General features: G+C 46.3%; 1 protein-coding gene across 1 annotated transcript in view; it reads right to left on the reverse strand.

Moving 5' to 3' along the window:
* LOC146816648 (zinc finger BED domain-containing protein 6-like) overlaps positions 1-7,969 on the reverse strand; it is a 168,971-nt gene extending 161,002 nt beyond the window's left edge. The window contains exon 1 of the transcript XR_014962928.1: positions 7,777-7,969. The gene's annotated coding sequence lies outside the window, so the exon portion shown is untranslated. The remainder of the gene's footprint in view (positions 1-7,776) is intronic.
* Between the last annotated feature and the right edge of the window lie 739 nt (positions 7,970-8,708).

Below are 8,708 nucleotides of genomic sequence, written 5' to 3' on the forward strand. Positions count from 1 at the left end.
GCAGTACAGGAGAGAAGAGAACGGACGAACAATAAAGCCAGTGAACACCGAAGGGCTCGAGAACACCACATAGTGGTCGGTGACAAAGTCCTCGTGAAAGACCGACATCCAGGATGGAAGTTTCGGACGCCATTCGAACCGGAAGTGTGGACAGTGCTGGCGGCAAAAGGAACGATGATAACGGCCGGAAGAGGCGATGCAAGGGTGACAAGGAACGTGTCATATTTCAAGAAAGTCGAAGGAGAGCTGACTGCCGAACAGTCGAATGAAGACGCGGGGGAAGAATTGGAGGAATTCCCAGAGCAGGCAACCACCCCGGAGAGAGCGTTCCCAAGGCAGAACAGAGACACTCCACCACGAACCTCCTGTCAACCTTGCCAACCCCCGGCTAACCATCAGGAGAGCCAAGACCGAGGAGAGGGGCCCGGGCCCAGGGGCCGGGATGAAAGAAGTGCGCCCAGCAGGGGAGTGGGCTCCCGGCTGCGAAGCAACCCAGCCCCCAGCCAGAGACTCCGAGACTATGTATGCTCATCACCTTGAGGGAATTTTGTTTGTTATGCTTAAGCATTGTCTAAAATGTTGGAGGGATGTAGAGAGCCACTCGGCCTCTACCATACATTGTAATACACTGATACATGCATCCCCCACCCCTCGAGGCGGGCTCGCCCCGAGGGTATAAATAAATGTATCGGAAGACCGCTCGGGGTCTTTCCGGTTTCACCAGTACACTTGCCTCACCTTGCATCATTCCTGATTCCTGGGTCCTGAACGCGTGGCCTAGCCCGGTCACCACAGTGATTACGGGGAAGCAGATTTGAATGGCTTGAACACGGGCAAGCGGCGGTGACTTCGGGGGTAATTACAATTCACTCTCCGGCCCGAGGCCCGGGGCGGTGACTTCAGGGCAAACAGCACTTCAGTTCTTTATCAGCGCTACACAACGTGCGTAGGTCCCGGGCAGGGGTGATTTCAGGGGGGGGGGGGGGGGCAATGCTTTTGGTAACAGTTAAAGTCCTTAGTTGGGCACAGCCTCACGCACACCGCGTGGTGGCAATTTTGATCACCAAGTCCTCCTTAAGCAAAGCAGGCCTTTAAGCGAGGCGAGGCGCAGTTCCAGGCGCTCAGTGTTGCAGAATCAGTTCTTGAGGAAACGTTGTTGTTTCAGCGTCACAGGGTCAGTTTTAAAAGCACGGTAATCCCAACAAGGCAGTTCTCATGATTTTGTGCTGTCCTTGTGAACCCCCAGCAATCAGTGGGGCAGACAGAGAATGGCGGAGACACTGGTGATGTTATTTCCAGTTCTCCCTAGCAGGGCAGGATCAGCAGGCAGTAGGGCAGCTCAGCAAGTACGGGCAGCAGTTCCTGGGAGCAGCCAGCCTCCTCACAAGTGGCAATCCTCCTGGCGCAGCAGTCCTCACTCCAGCAGAGATTCCTTCAGGTTCAGTAGTGTAACAAAGATGTGAGGCCAGGACCCTCCCTTATATACCCTGCAGTCTAGTTACAAGAAGGAGGTAGAAGTCTCTGGAAGGGACTAGGGAGCAGGGGTTTCTGGAAGAGTCCAGGGAGTTCTGGGATGTTCCCTACCTTCCCTGGCCTGGCTGTCATAGTGACAACAGGCAGGGCCGTTAAGGCTACAGTGGGCAGCCAGTCACCGCCCATTCAAGGGGAGAAGGTGTGAATCACCACTCCCACCTCAAAGCCCAGGCAGGCTATCAGTATGCAGATGGGAGGGAGGAATCTGCAGTGCCCAGACTAAGTGTAGGCAAAGAAATATATACTTTCTAAAAGGGAGAATTCTAGAGTAGTAGTGCCGAAACCCCATATATCATTGGAAAGGGTTCCCCGTCCCAATTCTAACAAGACCAAACACGACAGACTTATTAGGTCCCAGTCAGAAATTATCCCAGAAGGGGGGTTCCCAATGCTAGCCTATGGAGGGTTAAGTCACACTGCAGTCGCAGGGGCTTGTTGCAGATATGCCAGTGTCAAAATGTTTCAGGGGAGAGCACCTGCACCTCAGCACTGTTTAGCAGTGGTGAGGCGCCCAGAGGCCTAAGTCCAACAAAAAGGTATGGTAAAAATGGGAGGCACCAGGGCAAAAATGTAGGGGGAGACCCCCCTAAGGCTGACAGGTCCAACAATAATCATACAAAGAAAAGTAATGAGAGACTGAACACAGTTCAGGAGAGTTGACACACAGGCTGTTTACGACATAGGGTGCTGCTCAGGTATAGGCTAGAAGACGCTGAGAGGCGCACTGGGATTGGCTGACGTTTCACTTGGCCATGCTGTGATTGGAGAATGATCAGAGAACTCAGTGAAGAGAGAGGGACGTGAAAGAAGAGGAGAGGTCATAGTTGACATTTGAAGTAGAATCATGGGGATACAGTCCTCAAAAAAGCAGAATGGAATAGAAAAGGAAGAGAAATTTCTTCCCAAAGGCACACCAGCAAGGGAAATGGCCGCAAACAAAAGGTTATGCATGTGTATGTTTCAAATAATGGCACCAATATACAGAGAAAGATGGGGAAATACAGTTCCTGTTGTGTGAAACATACCCAAACTTGAAAATCTAAGGAGAATAATGTATGACGTGAAGCCTCAGCCTATGCCCCCTCAATTTGAGGCTCTAAACCTTTGTGAACAGATGGCAAATGAAAAACATAGAAAGAGGTTTGCGCTAAAGATTCACAAGAAATGTTGGGTCTTGGCTGAACATTCAGGATTGAAGACTGAACACAAAGAGATTTTCTAGGGTAATGTGGGATTAGACTTTCTAGGGCACTGCAGTGAGGCCAAACTAATCTACCTAGGTAAAGAAGCTGTGGCATTTGAGGTGTATGCAAAGATGGCGATGTTAGCGGATGAGTGTGGGTATGATCTGACCCAGAGAAAGATATTTTTTTTATATCTTTATTACATTTTATATGTTGTTGATACAATCGACAAAAAGCTCACATATGGCATACTGTAACCTCACACTGCTGTAGAGGAAGGAAGTCATAGACAGCTCAGTCACATGTAACTAATCAACCCCGGGATACATGTACATTGGGGATTTCCCCTCCATTCAGCAAAACCCCACGGTCAGATGGGTCAAAATGCATGATCCAGCAAAGACAAAACACTTGCCAGCAGAGGGTTTAAAGCACGATGTTTGTTTTCATGTGCCGTGTACAGTGCAACAGATGGCGCAAGCACATTCACATTCGAATTCGAACTTTATCAAGCAACCATAACAGTTAAACAACATCCCCACCCACCACAACCCGTGTGTGTGTATTTGCAAGCAGGGCACCATCCAAGAGTACACCAGTTCCAGTGAATATAGGAGTACTCAGTACAATGCTTCACAACAGATGCGGAAGTCTCCCTCTTCGTACCCTCAAAGATATCTTAGAAGCGGTTACAACACCTGACCATCCAGTATACCAACCGAGGTGAGGGGCCCAGCGGAGAGTGCCAAGAGGGGGAAATCTCCCAGAATAAAGGCTAGGCGCTCAAGGGGGGAGGTCGTCCATACTGGCCTCCAGTTGTTCCAGGTAAGTGTCCCAACATTCCAATGGGTCCCATTCCTCTCCTCTTGTACGCAATCGCTTGTGCATCAATAGCTCGGCAGGCACCCAACGGAGCATGTCTACCTGCCAACGTTCAAGTGGGGGCGCCACAATAGACTTCCAAGCCATAGTAATACATTGTTTAGCTAAGATGAGCGCTAAATTCTGGAATCCCAACAGACCTTTGTTTTTTTAGGTGATATACCCTGTATCAAGCAAATATCAAAGAGGGTTCAGCTGAAGACTCAGACAAAGACGTTACAAAGGAATGCCAGAATGAGGGCTGGTGACAGGACTTAGGGGGATTGAAGGCAAAGGGCTTGAGAAGGCTCGTAAAGGAGCTGACAATGCATCAGAGAATGGAATGGTTTGGAGAAGTTTAGAGAACTATGGTCAAAGAAGGAAAGGTCCAAGGTGAGGCAGAAAAGAAACTACAGGGGCAGAGAAGGGAGAGGTCACAGAAGTGACAGTGAAGGTGTACCCTTTAAAAGAGATTCAGGGAGGAGCTTATGTACAAGTTCCATGGTCTTGAGCTGATCTGTTCCATTTCACAAACTCTCTCCCCAAGTTAAGGGAGAGCCATGACAAGTAGTACACTCGAATGGGTAGGATTGTGACTATCTCCAATGTGTTGTGGAAAGACTTGAACATGTAGTTCATAGTGGCAGTCCCTTAAAGATTTGTGGGCACGATGGAATGGGAGCAAAGGGTATAGTGCGCGCACTACCTGAGTTGAAAAACGTAGTTTCTGAAAAGTTATATCGTGCTCCAGGGTATCACTCGCCGAATGAGAGTGTAACTATGAAATATTGGCGCGTTCCCAAACATGTGGGGTATGTCCCCCGGGCATCAGATTTGAATGGTGCGAGCCACTAAGTAAACAGTACGTGATGTTAGAACGGCTGAATTTAAAGACACATGGTAGTAAGTTAAAAAACGAAAAAGTGAAGAGGCATAGCGTGAGTTTGTTAACTTACTACCATGTGTCTTTAAATTCAGCCGTTCTAACATCACGTACTGTTTACTTAGTGGCTCGCACAATTTTTATAACACTTTCCGTCTTCACTAGTCACATTTCGTTGTTAGGCACGTCTAATATACACTACTCATAAATCTTTCTCACATTCATGTGTCCTTCTTCTTTACACTTTACATCTTCACAATGTCTGGAAATAATATACCCTCGTGTATCACATACATAACATTAACCACCAACATTATTACTTTCAGAATATCCCCTGACGAAGGCATTAATGCCGAAATGCATTGGGATTGTGTGTCAATACAATGAAGTTAAAGGATATGTTTTCCACAATGGATTATGGGAAATGAAGTTCTTCTACCTACGTAAAATGTTAAAGCATCAATAAAGCTTTCATTGAAATCTATAAAGAAATCGCCTCACCTCACATTTTACTTCAACCGAGAAACCTCTTCTGAGAACCCCACAATGGAAAGGGGCCATTGAACTGACCGACACAGGAACCCCCAAGAGTTCCAAAAACAAATGTCCCGTGCCAGATAGTGAAGACCAAATAAGATAGTTATCACTCACCCTAAATCGAAAGTCCCCCAAAAAGAAAAGGATTGGCCAAAGATATTCCGAACCCAACAGGAGCCCAAGGAATCAGTACATGCATATTTTGAGTGATTGATGTAGGTATACAGGGAACATAGCGGCACAAATGACCCCCTTGGAGAGAACATGGAAGGATTTAATGCATCCTTTGTGTATGGGCTCCGATCCAAGATTAGTTCTCAGATAATACTCTGTTGGCAGTTGAAACCTTTCAATGAGATCTTACACTATGCCAAACACTGCAGCGACACTTTAGAGGCCAGACAAAAGCTGAAAAGACAGTGAGATGAACAGAGGAAGAGAGAAAGAGAATTTCCCCCAACTCCCAAAGTCCACCTTGATTTGAAGTTCCTGGTGCCTCCAAGGAGGAAGGCAGAGGTCTGTCTGAAGCACTTCAGCAAATAAGCAGCAATCTCAAGGGCAGCATGAGAGCTCAGAACCTACAGTAATCGAAGCTCCAGGTTCCCAACTAAGATTACGCATTCACAGTAGAGGCAGAAACACTTGGAGAACACAGACTGAGCAGCCTGGAATGACAGCTTCAGAGTTCAAGAGAGGAGTCAGAAAGACAGTAACGGCAGACTCTGCTTCTAAAGGCAATCCAGTTGCCCATGAGCCAGAAATAACCAGTAGATTTGAGGAAAGGGAGCATTTCGAAGACAAGACTAAGATGAAAGAGACTGATATCTAAAGCTAAGAGACCAGAAACTATCACTTAAGTTAGTGAGATGGAAGAACAAGAGAACCAGGAAGAGTCAGAATTATGTGACAGCACCTAGACACTGACAGAACAATAAGAGATTGAAGAGAGAAAGTAGGGTCAATAAAAAGTATGCAGGCCCCAACTGCACTTACCTTATGCAAACAGAAAACGAAACAGGTGACTGTTTAACTGATCCTGACAAGCCTCCAAGCCCTGAGTTGCATGAGTAGGCGATTACGCTTGAATAGACATTTTTTTCTCAAGTCGCGGAGCGATTTGGTGAGACAGGGTGACAGCTAGAGGACTAGAGATCCTTAGGCATCAAGTTGACGTAGCAACAATCACTGTAGCTTCTGAGATAGGGCAGAGACTATAGGGCAGAAGTAGGAAGTTAAACAAACTTTAGTACAAGTACTTGTTCTCACTTGATCTGGTGCAAGATAAGAATGGCGAAGGAATCCAGCAAACGTTTTCTTGGTAATTTTGGTAGTTACTGTACCTTTATAAGACGCTGGATGGATGCTAGACTTCTATCTAATGGAAGGAGATGCCTTGCCAATCTGGCCTAACAATATCAGTACTAATGTCACTAATAAAGAGCCCCATGAGATTAGATTCTCTCATGTTCCCCAAGCCCAGAGCGTTTTCAATTATAATGCATATTACTTAACACTGCCTGAATTTACAAAAATTATGAATATCCACGATTGCTTCATGTGTTCCTATCTTCCAGCTTCTGCAGCGGAAGGTGCGGCCTACTTCCACCTACCGCTTTCCTATGCATTTTCCTGTAGCATATTCTTGAATTTGTTCTACAACCAGAGTTGAATTAAGTTGTTTTATTCAAATTATGAAGGTCTGTTAAAAAATGTACCATTTACCAGAATCTTTGGACAACAAGACAAGGTTATAGTTTTTCTTAAAATATTCATGCGAATGGGGAAGTGTAAGTATATGATGAAATTCTTTACCCCACTAACAAACACCAATTTTACTAACACAGCTGGCGTTCTGACTATAATTAATAAGAAACTGCTTGCAATGAGAGCCATGATAATTCAGAACCGCCTCACGTTTGATATGCTTTTAGCAAAGGAAGGCGGAGTTTGCAGAATAAACCATGCAAGGGAATGTTGTGCATACATTCTCAAAGTAGATAACCAGCTTGAAAGCTATATGTTTTGTTATGACCACTTGCTACAGCGCAACGACTTACATACGAAGGTGTATCTCGGCGCATCGCTACTCAGGGTTGGTACGGTAGAATTAGAACACCCACGTCTTTAGAAAGCTTTTGAACTTGTCAGGTTCTGCACACATACGAATTTGTAGAGGAAATTTGTTCCAATGAAGTGGAGCAAGATACGAAAAAGATATACTTCCGAATCTCGAAGTACGAATACAAGGGATCCATAGTAAAGTTTTGTTTGTAGATATGAGCAGTCTGATAGAGCGGTAATGGCAGAGCCTGTTATGCAGGCAAGCTGGTGACAAATAGGTTGATGTTGTGTGAGTGTGGTCACGCAATTAAAGAGACTCCCAACCAAGTCGTCTGTATACATTGGAGGATTTATAAAAGTTGGTCTTGTTTCATGAAAACAAAGAAAATAACAAGGAAAGTAAACAATCAAAGTCCGAAGGTTTCGGCAAGATCCTCTTCCTGTGTCTCCTTCTATTTCCACTTCTTTTCCCTCCATCAGTGTTCCCCTTCTCTTCTCTTTCCTTGTCCTCGGTACAAAGAAGAGGGAAACAGGTTAATGGCTGTATCGTGATACTGCTCCTGTCACCACATCCACATGCTCAGTTTAGGCTAGTCTGTGTTCCGGTTATACAGGGGCGAGAGTGTTTTTTAGACCTGGGGACCGTGGTTTACCCGAGTATCCTGCGGCCTTCCCTCCCACCACTGCTTTAAGAAATATTGAAAGATCGGCACTTGCCTGAAGCTACAGCCCTCCGGGGTCATGGCAGGGGTCGTCTCGGCCTCCCTTGCCTCTCCTGGGCCCTCAGGTATCGCTTTGTGGTCTTCCTTTGCTCTCTGACGGTGTTCCTCGCAGTCATCTCGGGGCACCAACAACGCCTCTTAGCCGCCGCAAAAGCCGTTCTCCGTGTCTTCTCACTCCTGCTTCTGTCCTTTTCTTCCTGGTTGGCCGCCAGTGTCCACCCAGCTGAGTCTCTGATTGGTCCAGGCTCCGACATCATCGTGAGGTGCGCCTCATCAGCAAGACCGTTCTCTTCGTGATCTGATGAGGAGGAAGGCGTGGCCATTACCAAGTCCCCGTGTGTCCGCGATGCCGGACCTCATTGCTCCTCTTCTAGGCATGGACGATCAGGCCATATAGAAACCGGACAGCGCGATAGGAAATCTATGTTTCCTTGTAGTTTCCCCGGAACGTGGTACGTCTCAAACAAGAAAGATTGCATGGCAAACAAGCATTTGCAATGCAATAGGTCTCGCATTCGCGAGAGTTTGAGCTATTGGCATTGTAAATGACGATGCCTTTTATTTATGTGTATTGAAAAGCTTCAAGCGGTGCATAAACACGTCCCTTTGTACTTCTAGTTTTTGCTTACGAGAAGCAAGGCTGGCAGTAAAAGAGGCGCAGTTATTGCCAGCCTTGCATCTCGTAAGCAAGAACTACAAGTACAAAGTGCGCCCTCGCAGGAAACACACAAATAAAATGCATTGTCATTTGCAAAGCCAGTAGCACAAACTCTCGCAAATGCGAGACCTATTGCATTGCTCCCTGTGTGTCAAGCAGGGTCAGCAATGGAAGGCTTCATACGTTGTTGACAGTCTGTTGACTATCAGTAACTGTCACTCACAACTCAGTTTACTTTTAGAGTACTATCATTATGAACGGAAGTATGC

The sequence above is a fragment of the Triturus cristatus genome, chromosome 6 (genome assembly GCF_964204655.1).
Source record: "Triturus cristatus chromosome 6, aTriCri1.1, whole genome shotgun sequence".
NCBI classification, from domain to species: Eukaryota; Metazoa; Chordata; class Amphibia; order Caudata; family Salamandridae; genus Triturus; species Triturus cristatus.